Source organism: Culex pipiens, chromosome 1 (genome assembly GCF_016801865.2).
Source record: "Culex pipiens pallens isolate TS chromosome 1, TS_CPP_V2, whole genome shotgun sequence".
NCBI lineage: Eukaryota > Metazoa > Arthropoda > Insecta > Diptera > Culicidae > Culex > Culex pipiens.
The window spans coordinates 39,088,549-39,109,235 of NC_068937.1; the positions used below are offsets into that span (position 1 = coordinate 39,088,549).

The window sequence follows — 20,687 nt, forward strand, 5'->3', positions numbered from 1 at the left end:
CCGTTTTCGATAGCAGAGTAAAATAAAACTCATTATTTTCCTCATGCTTCAAAACTGAAAATGTATATTTTCTTATTAATAACATTTAACAGTTCACAACATTACAATTACTCACAGATTTGGTGTCTTTTCGCAGCTGACCTGTCCAGCTGCGCCCGTGCTCCCGCTTGCTCAGATTGTTTTGATTTCTTTATTCAATTCTAAGCGACAGCACGGGCACCAGTCAAACAATACACAAACACTGACACTGACGCAGAACAAGGGGCTGCTTCGGACGCGCTCCGTCGCAACAGTTGGCATTTGATGTCCTCTAAAACATATCAAAAAACAAAAAAAAATAAAATAGTGTTTTTTTGCAAATCAAGTTTTAGTGACAAAAAGTTATATAAAAAAATCACCAAATTTTTTTTTACCGTGTATCATTTTTTTTCAGTGTGGTTCATATCCATACACAACTTTGCCGAAGACACCAAATCGATAAAAAAAAAATCCTTCAAAAGATACAGATTTTTGAATTTTCATACATCATTTTGTATGGCCAACTGCCAAATTTGTATGGAAAATTATATGGACAAACTAATGATGCAAAATGGCTTCTTTGGGCATACCGAAGGCACCCAAAAAGTTTTAGTCGAATTAAAAAATACAAAAAAAAAATCGAATGACCAAAATATGAGAGAATTGCTCTTGTATCATTGCTCAAAAGATGGAATTTTATGTCATCTCAAACATATAAATATATATATATATATATATATATATATATATATATATATATATATATATATATATATTAGGGTGGTCCAAATCCGGACTTTTTTGGGGCTACCCCCTGAAATCAAAGATTAACCCATCACTAGGCTAAATTCCAAATTTGAGCTCATTCTGACCACGGGAACCCCTCCCTCCAATCGCTTAAAGTTTGTATGGGAAAAATCGTCAAAATGTATGGAGAAAAGCAACTGTTTTACTTTTTTACCTGTGGAAGGCGCCATAATTATCCGATTCTTACCATTTCTCAAATGTAGAACCTTCATTAAATTTAGAACAACTTTCCCGAAGACACCATATTTTTAGGATTTTTTCCCTCGAAGTTATTAGCGCCCAAAACTGACCATTTTTGCGCGGCTAGCTGTAAGGGGCTACCTAACAACGATGTTTAATTCCAATTCGTACACGCACGTGCTCTCTCTCAGGTTCAAACTCTCTCACGAGCTTGCTCGCCTGCCTGCCTGCCTGCCTGTTTACCAACAAGCGCGCGCTGTTTCTCTGCTTGGACTTTTGTCGTCGTCGTCGTTTTCGTTTGCTATCCGCTGCGCTGCGTTCTTGACATGTTTATTATAATTTTCAACTAAAAAAGCAGGATTGTTTTGAGATATATTTAGCATATAAATTCTTAAATTATGTAAAAAATAAAAAAAAGCGCTGAAAAAAATAGTTCAAAGAAAAGACAGCTTAGGCTCAATTAAAAATTACAGCAAATGTCATGAGAACATGGTTTGTTTGTTTTTCCAAGCATTAAACGCAGTTTTTCGTATTTGTTAAAGAAACATGATAATGTTTCAATTACTTAATAAAAATCTTCAGGTAATACCAACGTTGTTCCTTTAAGTAGTTTGCTTTAACAAAAATATACTTTAGTACAAATCAGAACAAATCAAGGCAATTTCACAATTATTGCTGCAAATTTTCATTGATACTCTCTAAAATTATTTTTTTTATTCTTTCTGGAAATTTCTTTCTTTGTTCCTAGACCACCTGCAACAAATATTGCAACTGTTTATCATTTTTTGTCAATTTACCTGTGAATTTTTCGATTCTCTTCTGCACAATCGTCTCTTTCTGCACAATCATTAACTACCTTCAGATCTTGCAGTTGCGGCCTTCCTTTAAGATACTCATTTGGATTCAGCTTTAAAAAAAATCTAAAGAAAATTCCTTCCTTTTTATCTAAAAAAACTGGATGGTATTTATTGTAACAAAAGCAGATAAATTAAAATCCAAAACGTTTGCAATTAGGTTTGGATCAGAACAGATGACGATTCATGGATGAACTAATTCATCAAATTTGTATTCTCTCTCACACGCTCTTATATTATGATATCTATTGTTGTGTTTTTTTTTCGTTTTGTTGATCACATATTACATTAAATTTAATATCTCAAAACAATTCTGCTTTTTTAGTTGAAAATTATAATAAACATGGAAAGAACGCAGCGCAGCGAATAGCAAACGAAAACGACGACGACGACAAAAGTCCAAGCAGAGAAACAGCGCGCGCTTGTAGGTAAACAGGCAGGCAGGCAGGCGAGCAAGCTCGTGAGAGAGTTTGAACCTGAGAGAGAAGAGAGCACGTGCGTGTACGAATTGGAATTAAACATCGTTGTTAGGTAGCCCCTTACAGCTAGCCGCGCAAAAATGGTCAGTTTTGGGCGCTAATAACTTCGCGGGAAAAAATCCTAAAAATATGGTGTCTTCGGGAAAGTTGTTCTAAATTTAATGAAGGTTCTACATTTTAGAAATGGTAAGAATCGGATAATTATAGCGCCTTCCACAGGTAAAAAAGTAAAACAGTTGCTTTTCTCCATACATTTTGACGATTTTTCCCATACAAACTTTAAGCGATTGGAGGGAGGGGTTCCCGTGGTCAGAATGAGCTCAAATTTGGAATTTAGCCTAGTGATGGGTCAATCTTTGATTTCCGGGGGTAGCCCCAAAAAAGTCCGGATTTGGACCACCCTAATATATATCCAAAAATGAGTTAGTTTTCCTAAATTGTAAATGTTGCGCAATTTTTTGTGTGAAAAGTCGAATTGAAAAAAAGAGTTTTCTTTCTGAAGTAAAAACATTTTTCTGAGGAGTTCTAAGCAACATCTAAAACTTTTCCAAAGACTCCAAATCGATCGGAAAATCTGTTCTCAAAATAAAAAAATTGTGAATTTTGAATGGGCATTTGCCAAATTGTACGAAAACTTGAATGGATGAACCAATTATGCAAAATAACTTATTTGGCCATAAAAAAGTACACATAAAAAAAAAAACAAAAAAAAAATGCAAATGCTTCGGTGAATTGTTCTATACGGTAGAGCAAAACAGTAATTAGACTTTTGTGGTTTATCATTTTTTTCCCATGAGAGCAACTCTCTACGAATTTGGCTGATTTCGACCATTTTTATTTTTTGTATTTTTTTATTTGACTGAAACTTTGTGGGGGCCATGACTAAATAAGCTTTTTTGCGTAATTGTTTCACCCATACAAGTCTCCATACAATTTTGGCTGCTGTCCATACAAAAATGATATGTAAATATTCAAACAGCTGTAACTTTTGAGTGAATTTTCTGATCAATTTGGTGTCTTCCGCAAAGTTGTAGGTATTGTTGAGGACTTTTGAGGAAAAAAATAGGTACACGGAAAAATGCAGATTTTTTAATAAGCTTTTTTTTCACTTAAACTCAATTTCTCAAAATACGTATTTTTTTTATTTTCGAGATTTTTTGACATGTTTTAGGGGACAAAAACCCGCAACTTTTGAGCCATTGAGAAACATGGTCAAAAAATCTGCCGCTGAGTTATGGATTTTTGAATAAATCGTGTTTTTTTTAAATCGAAGTTTTATGCAAAAACAAGTATGACATTATTTTTTTAAAGCAAAATTAAATTTGGCTCAAAAGTTGCGGATTGTTGTCCCCTAAAACATGTCAAAAAATCTCGAAAATAATAAAATGCGTATTTTGGGAAATTGAGTTTTAGTGAAAAAAAAGTTGATTAAAAAATCTGCTAACATTTTTTTTCGTGTACCTTTTTTTCTCAAAAGTCCTCAACAATACCTACAACTTTGCCGAAGACACCAATATGATCAGAAAATTCACTCAAAAAATACAGCTGTTTGAATATTTACAAACCATTTTTGTATGGACAGCAGCCAAAATTGTATGGAGACTTGTATGGGTGAACCAATGACACAAAATAACTTATTTGGTCGTAGGGAAGGTCCCCACAAAGTTTGAGCCAAATCAAAAAATACAAATAAAATCCATTTCCGGTTTTGGTAGAGAATTGCTCATGAATGACATTTTACCTAAAATAGAAAAAATATGTTGTTGATTTAAAAAAAAGGTTCTAAAAGTCTGTTTTTAAACAATTTGGAATGATTCACAGGAATTACTATGGGAGTTTCAATTTTATTCTACTTGATGAAAATATTGATTTGTATTTTTTCCTAATTTAGATTTTTAATTGATCTTATTTGTTTGTTTAGAACTGAGAAAACTTTAGTTTCTTCTGGGTATGGGCAGTTGAATGTGTTAAATAATCTGCCAATTTTTTTCTAAATGTTTTTATCTTATTAACGAAAAATGTCTATCCCTGCTTTATTCAAAATCGCTGCACTTAAAAAATAGTGAGTCGTATAATTTGGATACCCTAATAAAACTCAATTTACTTGTAAAATGAACAATTATGGTGATATAGGGAAATTTCACAATTTGTTTGTGTACATAAATATCAAACACATATGAAGCACATCATAGAATTACATTGAAACCTTATTTTTCAGCCCTTTTATTAGAATTAAGAACAGTGCCAACAGGCTTCCAAAAACAAATGTTATTGTCTTCTATACCCGAGCAGGGGTAAATAACACGGGAATACCAAATTTTGGTATTACCTGGGCAAATAACAGGGACCAAAATGTGCCCTTGGTTGCCCAGTAATAGATGGTAAAATACCATGAAATCATACCAAAGTCTTGTATGTGGAAGGGCACACCAATACCAATCCATGGTATTCCAAAGGTAAAATAATACCTCAAAATAAAACCAATTCAATACCAAGTTCAGGCCTTCTGGATTTTTGAACATTACTTGAATACCAAAACTTGTTATTGCCATGGTTTTATTTTTAGGTATTCCCGCGCCCTTGGAAAATCATATTTTGGTATTTCTGTGGTCTTCCACATACATGATTTTGGTTTGATTTCATGGTTTTTACCATCTATTACTGTGCAACCAAGAGCACATTTTGGTCACTGGTATTTGCATAAGAAATACCATAATTTGGTATTTTCATACCATTTTTAGTGCAACAGTTGCAGTTAGTGAAAAAACGGAAATGATCCATATGCAACCGCCAAATCTACTCACCTGATGATTCCATGTTGTTCTTAGTGATATTCTTCACCACATCGAATGCATTTGTAATTGATGAACGGCCTGTGCTTGAAGTTCTTGAAGATTCAAAAAAATAACAGGATTGAAAAATAAGTGTTATTAAAATGAAACTGGATTGAAATTAAAAAAAAATCAATAATCTGTCGATTAACTCGTTTTTCAAAGTATTTGGTTATACCAACTTAGAGAAATTTCAACTTTTTTTTTTAAATCTTAGTGGGTACATAAAAAAAATAAAAATCAGCTTTAACATTTTTGGGCTTCAAGTCATTTTAGCCCAAAATAATTATCTCATCAAAATTTATAAAAAAAATTCTCATAGTTTCAGAGGAATTTGATGAATCATTTAAATACCAAAATAATACCAAAATGTGACATTCTGACTTGAAATTTTTTTCACAATTTCAAGTCATTTTTTTAGGGGGTATATCAAAAATGTTTGAAATCAAGTTTGAAATTTTCGGTTTTCAATGAAAGCATTCACTTTGAGACATCATTTTAGCGCAAAATTATTTTTTTTGTCAAAATTGGTCAAAATTTTCTCATAGTTTCAGAAAAAATTGATAAAACACTGTAATACCAAAAGAATACCAAAATGTGGTGTTTGACCATTGACAAATTCTACAAAAATATCAAAACAATCCCTTAAATTGGTATGATAGCACGTTTTGCTCTTGCATAATCCTTAAGACAAATTATAAAGGGTCCATGAATACCAAAATTTGGTATTGATACCAGGGAAAGGTATTATTACGCATTTTCCTTGTTATTTACCCATGCTCGGGTAGAACTGAACAAGCCACTAATTTTTCCATTTGCACATAATATTTGGAGGTAAATCAATTTTTAATGGTATTCAAATCATCCAAAACAAAAAAAATCAAGTATTTAAAAATTCTTAGATTTTTTAAAGTTTTTAATTGTAGCTTAATCATGATCGTTTTAAGTATTTTATAGTTAATTTCGTAATATTTGTACGTACACTTGGGATTTGGATACTGGTTTCAGCATTAAATCTTTTTCTCTAATACATTTAGAGCTTTTAAAACATAGTTTCGTTTATAAAAATTAGATAGAAAGAGATGGGTTTAACCTCAAAATTCGAGTGGATCTCTCATATCACTCATATGCTGTCATTGTTTGATGGTAGAAATTACAAAAAACACGATTTAAAATAATATTGGCCTATTTTTGGTTACTGGAGATTTGAGAAGAACGCTGAATTTTTCTTTCAAGCAATATCGCACAATCTCGCACAGTGAGAAAAAGAAAATGATTGTAGGTAAATTAAAAAAATATCCTATTTGGTGAAAGGTATTTTTTTGTGCCACAATAAATCTAGTGTCCATTTTTACAAAAAAAAAGTCCCTTTGAGACCAAATTCTCAACTCATTACAACGACCAACGAAATTTCTGCACAGGCTCAACTTGAAGAGAAGCATGAATTTTGAGGTCCCCAGAAACACGTAAACTTTTGTTTATATTTAAACAGAAATCTCTACAAAGTTTGCATGCAGAATTTGTTGTTATTTTTGTAATGTTTTTGTAGGTCAATGTTACCATTTAAATGTTAAAAATGTGAGTACACTGTAAAAAATATCATGGTAATATTACATCTGGGTAGGGGTACATCTTTAATATCAGAAAACATGTGTTATTTTACCTCTGAAAATGTGTATTTTACCAATTTTCTGATGTAATGTCACTTTTCAGTCTAAACTGAGGTAAAATTAAATCATAAAAGAGGTATTATTCAACATTCCAAAATAACAGATTTTTAAACTATGTTGCAACTCGGATTCTTGATCATAAGTCAGTATTGTGGATTTAGTTCGTAGCTGGATTTTCTGGCATCTTCTCACGGTCATTGGAAACGGTCGTGGATAGACTTAGGGGTTCCCAGTTGGAGTGGAAAGAATCAATTTGTAGAAAAAATATGGATTAAAATTTTGCTTTTTTATCACTTCTCCGACATCAGGAACAATTGTTTGAACATGCTCGCAATTTTTTTATTCGGTCGGAAAAATATTATTTTTCTTAAAAAAAAAATTAAATTTTTAATCACATGATCACCCCTAATTCTGGCTCGATGCTGCCATCATGCGACCGCGTGCTCCGTTTGTTTGTCAACAAAGCTGCAGCTGGATGGTGAGACGAAGTGAGGGGGGAAGAGATTTTGACATTTATATGCCCGCATCTGGCCCGCCGCCTATTTCGTCAGTCGTTGAGCGGCCGGTCGTTTTCAGCGACCGAGTCCAGCTAGGAACTGATCGTACAATATTGAAATTAAAAGTGAAATATACTTTGAAAAAAATGTAAAAATGATAAGTAATCTGAAGCAAAATTTGGATAATTTTGCTGAAAGTTGCTAAAAATCTGACGACAATTTTTTTTTGACAATCGAAAACAAGTTTCAAAACTTAAACAAAATTCAACGCTTCATCACCTCAGGATCACTGTCCCAATTCTACGCTCTCATCCGATCCCTTCTTCAACCACGTTGCCACGGTGATTGCACAGGCTAGGACATTTTCAATTTCCCACGGAAAGCTTTTCCCAATCCGCCAAAACAAAGCAAAAACAAAAATCCATTCGAAACCCGTCGACGGGACTCGTCGTCGTCGTTGCATCGCTGCCAATAGCCGCCGTGTCACCCAAATCCTTCAATTTCGTTTCGTTCGAGGGCTCGAAACAAAAATCCCGGTCCCGTCACACGTACACGACCGGCACAGCAGAAGGGCACACATACATGTGCCATCAGCACCATATTTGTCGTGTTTGATTCGGTTCGCTGGTTCGGTGAGGATAATCAAACGCCGCGGAATGATTCTCGGGTGTTGTGATTTGACGCTTTGGAGTCTGGTTTTTGGATGGGTTTCAGGTCGCGGATGAGGTTGGACAGTGTTGGTAATTCATCAGTTTGAAAATATTTTTGAAAATTGTTGAAGCGAAATTCCAGAAGAATGCAAACCGTTACGATTCCACTCAGCAAAGTAATTACTAATGTTAACGCGAAAACAGCATAGTAGCTTGTATGTAAAGTAACTTGCATGCAAGTTGGAAGCTTCCAGTACTCGTCACCAGGTGTCACAATTTTGGACTGGTGTTGCTCTTTGAGGCCAAAGACTGTTCAGATATAAAACGAACTCAAATCAACACTGCTCTTAAAGTCAACTCAGAGTCCACTCTCGTTCTCTGTCGTTGGACATCAATCCCTTTGCCGTCAGTTCGCTTGACAACGTTCAGCAAGCCCATTTCCCAGGAAGCATCCAGCAGGACCAGACTTCCGCGTAAACGGGTTGGGTTGGTCGTTGTGGGTCGTCCTTCGCCATCACTACTCGTCGCAAGGATAATAGAATCCAAGCTGAGCGTGCCGGCGTGGAACGGTGTCAATATTTTTGCTATCCACAGCTTTTTTGTATGCTACCAGAAGTGTGATCATCACAGTTTTGTTGTTGATGATGTTTTCAAACTTCCCGGGAACTAAGCATTAAATGTGGACATTGACGTTGCATTGAAGTAGCTGTGGAGCAGCATAAAATATTAAACTTGCAGAAATAAAAATGTAACTCTTTTTCAAATCAATAACACACTGATTTTGACTCAAATTGACAAAAAGCTTCTTAGTTGAAAATAATTTTAAAAATCATTATTGAATTTTTGCAATTTTTCTCAATTTTTTTCTCTGAGTGCACCTTTAACTGAATCAAATCAGTTTAATTCAATTTACACGTATGATAGTTTCACCAAATCTCCACAATCCATTCACCCCGACACCTGCCTGGCTGTCATCAAATCAAAAGGACTCGCACACAACTGGTCTCCGTTTTAATTTCAATCACGCAAACCATTCGACACTCGGGATTCTCTCTATATCGCGAGCTACAATATTGTTGTCGTGCGTCAAACGATCAAATTGGCAAGCAGACACACCACACCACACCTACACCATGCACACATACAAGCACGAGTTTCACAAAATTTTCATAGGTACTTATTAGTTTTGGTATTTTTTTTAATTTTTAAAATTCTGTTGAATTATTACATGTTTTTTGTGCAAAATTTAATATTTTTATTAACCTTAAAGATGAAAAAAATCTGAAATGCATAACGATGATTAGTTTCGACAACTCTTCAACAACTTTTCAACTTATTTGGGTAATTGAAATTCTATTTAAATCGAAAAAATCAATCCCTCAAAAGTTTACATGGTTTACATGTAAAACTACGAAACGTACTAATGAAAACCCCCGTTAAGATGATATTTTTATTTTTTTAAAGGTTATTCTTTTAGTCAAAATCTCGGAGCTTGTCATTTTATTGGATCACCATCACTACAATAATATCAAAGATATTCATCGTATTCTAATATCATTCCAGAACAATTTTCCACCGTGTCACACAGGGCTTGGATTTAGGCCAACCCAGCGTTGCGTTTTTTTTTTTTTTAATTTTTTTTTTTTAATGGCCCACCACACTCCCCCACACCAAAAAGCTCTAGGAACTTCCTGGTAGTGGACGCAAACTATCCTTAGCTCGTACACACATAAACAAGAAAATTGAAAATAAAAATTGAGCCAAGGACTAATTAGATGTGCGGTGAGTTAAACTACAAGGATGGTATCCCAGTGGAAGAGTCTTCCTTTTAAGGGATCCACGAAATTAAAATTTATTATTTAAAAGCTAACATTGACGAGTGATTACTTAAAACTAAATTGATGAATTAAATAGTTCGTTGAGTTTTTGTTTAAAATATTCTTTGATTTTTGCATTAAAAGTGGAGCGGTTATTTACTAATTGCAAATTGCTTGGAAGTGAATTATATAGCGTAGGTCCTGTAAACTTGATTCGTTTTTGGCCACGTGTTGTAACTGCTCTAATGCTTAGAATGTTATTCGATTGGCGGGTTCTTCGTGACAGATTCGAATTTGTAAATTCTATGGTGTGGTGAAACATAGGATTGTTAAGTACATCATGGACAAAAAGTAATGTCTGTTTTTCACAGAGAAAGGCTAGTGGTAATATGTTATGACAATTATCAGAGTAAAGTTCATGAGTTGAATAAAGTATTGGTTTTTTGAAAATAATTTTCAGGCATCGGTTTTGTAAGGTTTGTAACTTTAATAAATGAGAACTAGCGGTATGTCCCCATACAGAAATTAGGTAATTTATTTGAGAGTGGATGTAGGCATAATAATATGTTAACAGCGTTTTTGATGGAACAAATAGCCTTACCCTCCACAAAATTCCAATGTACGACGAAACACGTTTTTCAATTAAGTTAATGTGGTTAATCCAGGACAACACAGGATCAAATAGAATTCCCAAGTATTTAAAACAATACACTTTTTCAATTATGTTACAACCAAGCCTAACTTGATCGTGATCGGGCACAATTTTTCTAATAGATTTGAATATCATATATTTCGTTTTGGAAGCATTAAGCGACAATAAGTTTGCATTAAAATATTCATTCAAAATTCGAAGATCTTTTTCCATGAGTGATATTATTGTGTGAATGTCATTGTGAGGATAAAATAACGCAGTATCATCCGCAAAAAGTCTTGCATTTCCATTAAGTTTCAATCTACCCAGATCATTAATAAACAATAAGAATAATAATGGCCCAATGTTACTACCTTGTGGTACACCAACGTTGATGGGAGATAGAGAGCTACACTCACCTTCAATGTGAACAAATTGTTTTCTATTTGTCAAATAACTTTTGATTACTTCATTAGCAACACCTCTGATACCATAACATTCTAGTTTGTTAAGTAAAATGTTGTGATTGAGCGTATCAAACGCCTTCTTCAAATCTAAAAAAAGACCACCAACAAATTTCCCTTTATCAATTCCTTTCACAACCTCATCTACTAGTTCAATCACAGCTGTTTGAGTGCTAGACCCTTGTCTAAACCCATACTGGAATTTATAAAAAACATCATGTTTGTTAAAAAAATCAATCAGTCTAGACACTAGCATTTTTTCTAAAATTTTATTAAAAACTGACAACGTAGAAATTGGGCGATAATTATTACAATCCCAAGCATCACCAGATTTGTAAATTGGGACAACTTTTGCAATTTTCAGGCAGTCTGGATAAGAACCTGTTTGAACAATTAAATTAAAAATTTGAGATAAAATTTTTGCAAAGGCTACAGCATTCATTTTAAGAACAGCTGCTGGAATTTTGTCAGGTCCACTACTTTTCTTATTTTTCAAATTTTGTATTAATAATATAACTTCATTTACCGAGGAGGGCCGAAGAAATACGGACTCACTTACTCGTTGAACATTACGAAGTGGACAGACATTAGACGCAGGAATATTATTTGCCAAATTTTGTCCAATACTAGAAAAGAAATTATTAAAAACATTGCAAACTTCCACATTATTTGTTATTTCATTGCCGTTATTTATAAGTGTAATTTTTTCCCGACTAGTAGAGTGACCAAATATTGATCGAATATTTTTCCATAGTTTTGAGTGAGGCGTATTTGTTAATAAATTTTCAAAATATTTTTTTTTAGTTTGAGCTTTCGATGAGTCCAGCTTTTTAGTGACATAAGAAAGCATTTCGCAAAGATGCTGATCTAAAGGATTTCGTTTAACTCGTTGCAAGTAATTTTCTTTAATTCTTATTAATGTCCAGAGATCTAAGGTCATCCACGGACAAGCAGTTCCCTTCAAATTAACTTTTTTGTAAACAATTTTTGAAAAACGTTCAAGTAATGAATTATAAGTGGTAGAAATGGATTGTAAAGTTGATTCAACGTCGACGACAATATCTATATTATTCAAAAAAATTGTGAACTCTCGATTAAGTTGGTAATGATTTACAATTTTTTTAGATAGCACCACAGGTTCCTTAGCTGTTCTCGTTTTGAAAGTAGAAATAATTGGTATGTGGTCGCTGATACCCGGAAAATCAATTGTATCATTTCTAATCCGGCTAACGTCATTCAGTTTAGAAATCACATGATCAAGTATATTGGCACTGGCTGGTCTGGTTGCGTATGTGTTTGTAGTTATAAAACTAAATGATTCTAGTAACATTTTGTATTTCGTGACTGTATTCAAATTGGCATGATTGACTGGGACGTTAATATCACCAGTAATCAAGCAAAAATGGTTAGGTTTAGTTGAGTTCATAATATTTTCCAAATAGTCACTAAAAACATTGAAATCATAACTAGGAGGCCGATAAATGCCATGAACATCATAATAATGACCCTTAAGATTTATTTCGATATGAATGTGATGAAAACCATTTACATGAAAATTTTGTATTACTTTGTTTTTAAGATTTTTGTTAACATACACCGCTAGACCACCGCTTGAATCTTCCCTACAGGAAAAAACTGCTTTATAATTAGGTATTTCATAAAGATTACAATTTTCACGCTTCAGCAAAGTTTCGCCGATTACAAAAATATCAATTTCGGTGTGCATTTTATCGATAATATGTAGAATTTCATCAAATTTAGATAAGTTATTAATTCCCCGTACGTTCCACTGAAAAATTTTTAAAGAATGATTGTTACTTACATAGCTACTATTAAAATCACTAAAATTGTCATGAAAGAAATTTTCTACGTTTTCAAACATTGCGAAAAATAATCAAAATCAAATTCTTCACTGATAAAAATATTAAGCCTTTTTTTTGTCCTTTTTACGCTTTGGGGATTTGATTTCTTCATCGTTATCATTATTCTTGTATAAAGCTATAATACGAATAAGGTCGTCGCGATTTGAAATTTTTTCCACTTTTGCATCATCATCTTTTTTAACCAGGATCGCACCATTGCGACCAGGCCAGACATATTTAATGTTCAGCATATTTTGAGATTCACGCATTTCTTTTAAGAGATTTTGTGAAAAAGCTGTAAGTTCTTCACGAATTGCAATTTTCGACCCATTTCCATTTATAACCAAAGATTTGTCAATTGATGTTGAAACCAGTTGTCCAAATTCAGCCTTTTTATCTAAAACAAAATCTTTCATAGCTGAGTCTTTAAGAATAACTCTGATAGGAATAAAAGTGTTTCTATTTTTATTATCTTTAGTGCTCCCTCGAGTGTAAAACCGAGACGCAGATGCAATTGAATCAGGGGTTAAATTGGCACCAATTTGCTTGAAAGTTTTTAGAACTAGATCAGACACATTTTCACTGGCTAATGAAGGCATTCCAAGAATAACAACATTACTCGAAACCGATTGCCTGTTCACTTTGTCAAAGTTCATTTCAAGTTTGTTGACAATTGCCGAAAGAGAGGAATGTGAGTGTTTAACATGTTTTAATTCAAGTTTTAATTTTTCATTTTCAGTTTTTAGATCAGTGAAATCAGACGCAATTTTATCAAACTTCTCTGATAGGAAATTTTGTGAAGCTTCAACCGCACTAGTAATTGTTTTCACCTCACTTTTAACTTCCTGCATTTGATCAGATACAACACTTGCCACTGTAGCGTTTAATTTATTACTGATTGATGAAAAAAAAGATTTATCATTTTGTTGCATTTCAATAATTTTTTTGTATATTTCGGAACATTTTGTTGAGCAGAAGTAAGGATTTTTCCTAATACGACTAACAGCCATGCCTCTTATGCCTTTGCATTCAAGGTGAACTGCTGCAAAGCAGTACATGCAGATTAGTAGCTTATGTTGATCAGTTTCTAATTTATTACAGAGGCCGCAGGTAAAATCAGCATTATCGTCTTCCCATTCCATCTTAATGCAAGTAATAATTTAACACACAAAATTGACAAAAAAATAACAACGAACTACAAATATGAAAAGTTATTTAAGAAAAATAGATAATTTAACCGCACATCTACAAGGAAAAAACCCCAAAGTGGGGAAAAACCCCAAAGTGGGGAGCGTTATACAATGTTATGTTGTGTTGTTCAATGTTTGGACCAAAAACAAAGGTTGTTGCAACAACGAATGCGGCGGCACTGCAAGTGACAGAATCACGTCATATAAATAGCGACCACTGAACAATTACACTGCGATGCAACTTGGGTTAGTGTGGGGTTAGGGTGACATGATTGAATGATTTTGTTTCAAATAATAGCCAATAATGGTAAAACAAAATGTATTCATACAAAAGTGTCCCTCACATTAGATTAGAGAATAACTTTCCAAGATCAACTGGAAAGCAGAGCGTTTGTTTACGGTATGTCCACGCATCCTCCATCCCTTGTAGATTCTGTAAAATGTGTTCCGTTCATAGAATGCTCTCGGCGGCTAATTCAACGCAGTAGGTCTGGCCGTTTGAATGGTGGTGGTTAATTTATTTCAGGCAGCTTTAGGCCGTTTGAATGAGTTTGACAGATTTCCAGGGATCTTACTACAAGTTATTTCAGGTTGCTTTCTTCAGACCGGCACTTGTGTTTGATTCGATTAAATTAAGTTAGACAAGGATTAACTCGGAACGCTTTACGGCTTAAAGTTTTACAAAACAATTCTGCAAAGCCAAAATTCTTCGAAGAATGTTGCCACCCTAGTGTGCATGTAACGGACAAAACGCCCAACCGTGGATTGTGACGGGGAGAAGCAGTTGATGTGTGTGCTTGTAACTGAATGTGACATTGTGTTGAGTTTTGGTTTGACCAACTACAATATTTTACGCGGTTGGCTTGTTGTGAAAGGTAGATGGGATCCCATTGTGAAGTGAACGTGAGTGTGTGGTTTTTATGTTTTCTGTTTTTTGTAGTATGTAGGGGAAATATACCCATTCTAATCACTCTAAGCCGTTCGACCAATTCTCATCACTTTTGCCGTTTTCCGCTATTAAATCAACATTTTCAGATGTATGAACAATGATGAGTTGTTTGCTCACTTTTATTTGAGATATTGATTACTTTGGAACAGTCAAAAACATTTTATTTAAGCTGTAATTCATGATCAAAGTGCTGATAGGCCGATAATAGAAATAGGCTGAGAAAGGGTATAGTTCCCCTATTTGAAATAAACTAGAACCTCCTTGAAATTGAAGAAACTTCCAGCGAACGCATCAGATATATTTTCTATTCCAACAGCTCCATAATTTCCCCCCAAACAATTCCAAACATTCCGCGGAATGCTTATTAGGGTAAATTAGCCACTCGCTGCAGCAAACCTTCCCGTAAAGCTTTCGCTTGAAAACGCAAATCCCCTCATTTCTGACGCTGGAAAAGTTCCACATTATGAGCCCAGACGAGCCCACTCAAACCAAGAACACGTTTTAACCTTCCGGAGGTCCGGAACGAGTTTCGTACTTTTCGGAAATTAGCTCTCCCCACTCCCAAAATGTGGTTCCCCTTTTCGTGGAAAACCAGCAATTTCAGAGCCGGTTTTCACCGGCAAACATCAAAAATCCGGAAAGCAGTCTGCCCGTTTGTAATCGGAGAATTTCGCGAACATAGACAGGCGGATGTTTAAATTTTCATCAGCAAATTTCATGAAATCTTTGTTCTTTTATTCAAAACTTTAACAAAGACTCGCACTTTCCCGCCAACATGCCCGTAAATTAACTTTTTAATGAACCAGTAATAACAGGCTCCCACCACAGAGTCACCTGGTGGGCATTTCTGTCCGTTCTGCCGGTTGCATGCTTCCAGGGTGTTTCCTGCCGGGGGGCTTTCCGGCGGCAGAGCTCTTTTACACACTTTACCAAAAAAAAAAAAAAACGAAACAGGCTTAAAAACTTTCATCACTTGCCATAAAGTGGTCAATGGGCAGCAAAAAGAAGGGGATTGGACGAACGTGAGGTTTAAAAAACGATTTCTGAAGCAAGAGAGCAATGACCATTTTTTTTCGGGGAAACTGTACTTCAGACGGCAATTTGCATACCTTTACGGGGGGCAAAGTAGAGGCTGCAAAGTTTTCGCATTTGGTGGTCAAGTGTATGATTAAGTTTTTGTTGGAGCGAGGATTAAAGTGAAATTTTAAAGCATTTTTTTTCGAAAATTCTTCTCTTAATTATTATGAAGATCTAAAACCCCTCGAAAACAGTACGCACAGTCTGTACATAACTCTTGCAACCCTTCATTCAGCAATCTATTTGCTGATTCATCTCCAATTATCTTATCTATTAACATCTAAATTATTACTGGCATATCAATGTACTAGCCCATATTTGTATTGTCCCCCCATCCCCCTCCTAATATCCACCCACCTGCTCAATACGAACGAGAAATGCCATATGGTTGGCGTACACACGTTTTTAGTCCAGTTGCTCCGAAAAAATGCCACCAATATATGAGAGAGGAAAAAAAGAGCAGCTAAAACCAGAAATTAACGAGCTGATATTGGAACAAAACGAGCTACGCGCTGCCGCCACAAGCTGGTAATTACTTTTTTTCGAACGGGAGTGTTTAAATATTCAAACAACAAACAGACAAAATGTCCATGCCTCGTGTGCTGTAGTATAGAGAAGGTTTGTTTGAGCTAACCTTTAAGAAATATTGTTTAAAATTTTGCTCATTCGAATAAGAGCCATTTTTTTATAATTGCAAGAAACATCAACAGAATCTAAGATTTTTACAAATCTAAAAAAACTCTAGAAATATTGGTTATTATATCATACAAAGATTCAAATTCAAATTCTATTCAAATTTTCATGAGTAATTCTGTACGATTAAATTAATTGTTTTAAATTTTAATTGTTTTTTTTTTATTTTAAAATTTTAAAAATCCTTGAGTTTTGAAAGTTTTTAATTGTTGAGTTCTTAAAGCTTAAGATTTTTGAATTTAAGAATCAAATATATAATTTTAATATCAAATATAATTTTTTTGTCTTAAAAATACCAAAAAAATAGAATATATTAAAGCAAAGCAAATTATTTTGAGTGGTTTTGGGTCGAATATTTTTCCATTATTTTTCTAGACAAGACACTTCTAATTGTTTTTTTTTTCTTTAAGGAACTGCAGATTAAATGAACTTAGAGTTTCATAAATTTTTATTTTTTAAATCTGATTAACTGACATCCCACTAGTTTTTTTAACATTTCAACGGTTGATTTGATCAATTCTGTATTTTCATTTCATAAAACAATAATTGATTCCGGAAAGATTCAAAACTAGGCAATGTTTACGAGATGTTAGTTTTTTTAAATTGAGTAAATATTTTTGATGCACTCATCAAACAAAAAACCGATTTAAAAAAATGCATTTTTCCTCGAATTTTCCTTGAAAACCAGAAACGAGTTTCGTTCATATTTAGAAATATGTCCTTGGTATTTTTTTCAAGGTTAACTTTTTTTTAATTATGATTTTTTGATTTAATGAAATGATCAAAAAAACCTTTTTAAGTTGCACTCAAAAAAAATAAATCCATTACATGAATTTTCGAACAAACTGTTTTTTTAAAGAAACTTTTCTTATGGAATAAAATGTTAGGACTTTAAACAGAATGTTGAAAAATCTACGTTTTTTTTAGTTATCTTACAGATGTCAAAAAACCTTTTAATTTTTTGTTCATTCACTCTTAGACCTTTCAATGAATTGTCAATTTTTCCATTTTGCGTTAACTTGAAAACACTTACAAAAAGATTGCAGTCAACATAGTTTTTTTTAATTACTCTCCTCAAGTATTTAATGGATTTTTCGCTTCTTTGTATACAAATGTTACAAAACATTATGATTATATAAAAAACTGATTATTAAATTAACAAATATATTTGAATTAAACAAAATATTTTATTGGTTGAAACAAAATAAAATTTATTGATGATTGATAAATTGAACTTATTTGTTTTTTTTTCCGGTTGGATTTTTGTTTAAACTTAGTAGAAAATTGTTGAACTATTTTAGGCCGCTGCAAATATTTTTTTTAATGTTTATGTCGCCCCCTTTCAAAATTGGTCCGAAAAATAATCCCTTAAAAATTTCAAAAAAAAACTTTAAAATTTTAATGAAAATGGAAGTCGAATCAACTGAAAATAATCCCAAATACATTTTTCTGGATTGATAATCATATTAAGCATGTTTGGGCTTGTTAAAAAATGTTTTAAATTTTAATGAAATTCCTACAGCATCGCTTAAACTTTTTTTTTTTCGCAAAAAAAATAAACTTTCATCAATACTCAGATATCTTAGAAACTAATGATAGCAAAACAACTGGGCAGGTGTATTCTAATTCACACAGTTATTTTTCAAAAGTTGTGATTTTGATTCACTAAAATAAACTATAATCTAAAATGAAAACAAAAATCGCATCCCAACTCAAAGATTTCATAAATTCTAGAAGCACGACAACAATACGGGCCAAGATTGCGCAATCTATATTTTAATTAAGTTGTCGATTACTTTACCTTTTTTGATTTACGGTGCTGTTTTTCAATAATTGACAATAATATCAAACTATTTTAGATCAAATAACTCATCAGTGTTTGAAAGTTCATTTCATCTTATCAATGATTATGATAATTTGAATTCGGAAAATCAAATTCAAATTTTCAAACAGCAACACCAAATTTAAAATATTAAAAGAATTATAACATAATTAAAATACATTTCAAATGGTTCTGCGGTTGAAACAGTATCTACTGGCAGGCCTTCCGAAGAGAAATGTGGTGATTTTTTTATATAAAATTGTTGAATACATGAAAAAATATATATGTAATCAAGTTTAAAATAATTTTGAAGTTTTCTCTATATTTGAGCTGATTTTTTTTTAAGTTTGGGGGCATTTTTATTTTGCGATTCGGCTCCGGGTGATGAAAGTTCGTAAGCGAAAAAGATTTTTTGGCGATTACTACATCCCTGGTTGTCATTACAAAATAATTTGACATTTTCTTCAATTTTGATAGATTTTTTTTAATTTTTTAACTTTTAATTAAAACTGTTTTTTTTTTTTTAATTTTTGCTTTTAATTAGAACTTTGCCGAAGAATACAAATATGAACTTATATTCTAAGAAAATTTAAAATATTTTTCAAACTCAAGAGTGGTTTGTCACAAGATCATTTTTTCGTGAAAATATTTTCCTTTTAACTCTTTTTATAACCTTGTAAATTATATAGAGGTGACACCCCTTACAGATTAGTTTCTTTATCAAAATTGCTTCATTTGATTTGATCGGGTGTCACCCCTGAAAATTTAATTTTTGAAGTTTTAAAAACGTGCAATTTTACTAACTGTGAATTAATAACTTCATCATGACTATGTAAACATATTATAAAACACGAATATTACTTTTGGGTGTCACCCCTACCTAAAATCAATGTTGCAGAAAATTTTACTTGTATGTTTTGTTTAGGAAAGATGATGTATATTAGCTTGATGCTTGATGATTTGTAATGATCATATGTTAGGTCAATTATATTTTTTTTCTTCGGTCGAGTCAGGTGTCATCCATCAGCTCGGGTGTCACCGGCCGCCCCCCCCTCCCCCCCCCTTAGTACGCCACTGTTAAAATATCAAACATTCGTGAAATTTTTCAATCTTTTCGAAAAAAAAATTTGAAAAGAATTAATCAAGACTAGCAGTTTAAATGGGCGTAATATTCAATGTTTGGCCCTGCGGGTTTTTATCCTCTAAAACATATCAAAAAATCTCGAAAATAAAAAAATACGTATTTTGGGAAATTGAGTTTTTGTGGAAAAAAAATGGAAAAAAAAATCCGCAAATTTATTTTCCGTGTACCTATTTTTTCTCAATAGTCCTCAACAATATCTACAACTTAGCCGAAGACACCAAATTGATCAGAAAATTCACTCAAAAGTTACTATGTTAAAGTGAGCACGTAGTTTATATATGGCCACAAAAATGAACTCCAACCTTCTCTATTTTAAAATATTATCATTATTTTTAATATTTGTCCTCACCTCACCAAGGAAAGGCTATAAAAGTACGTGAAACATGAAATTCTTAAATTGACCTCCTAGACCCACCTTCACGTATACATATCGACTCAGGATCAAACACTATTGAAACTATATTGATATTTAAAGGATATTTTTTGATGTGTGGAACACTTTTAACAAATTTCGATTTCATCATGTAGAAAGTCATATGATAGTTAGACTAAAGTCACTTGCATGTAGATTTATACTATTTTCACCTTATTTTTTTCAGAAAAATTACTGTCAATGCTTATGCCTTTTTCTTTCAGTTTGTTTCGCTTCAATAACTCAAACATTGACTTTCGAAAATAAGATGCATCTGACTTGCAATTTTCTTTTGACAACTCTTTTTCAAGCAAGCTTTCGCTGGCTGCATCTAGTAGGTGCACTGCAGTGCATCCATGAATGCGTTACCTGAACTTACATCGTGGCAAGCTATGCATTACTCAAATATTCGAGGCAGGTGGAGCTTGTGTGTGTGCTCAGAACTTTCCGCTTCCCGACTAAATTGAATAAAGAAAAACACGAAAACTTTGCGGTGCAGTTTTATTACCCCGACAGGTTGCTCGAATAAATTGCCGGCAACAGTTCCGGAACGAGGGAGGGGGGGGGGGACGAAAACTTCCGGAAGCTTAAAAGACTGACATCTGCCAGCAGGTTGCCTGACACTGACAAATGTTCCACT

General features: G+C 33.4%; 1 protein-coding gene across 1 annotated transcript in view; it reads left to right on the forward strand.

The window, feature by feature from the left end:
- LOC120418633 (uncharacterized) overlaps nucleotides 1–20,687 on the forward strand; it is a 187,981-nt gene that overhangs the window by 24,629 nt on the left and 142,665 nt on the right. The window lies entirely within an intron of this gene.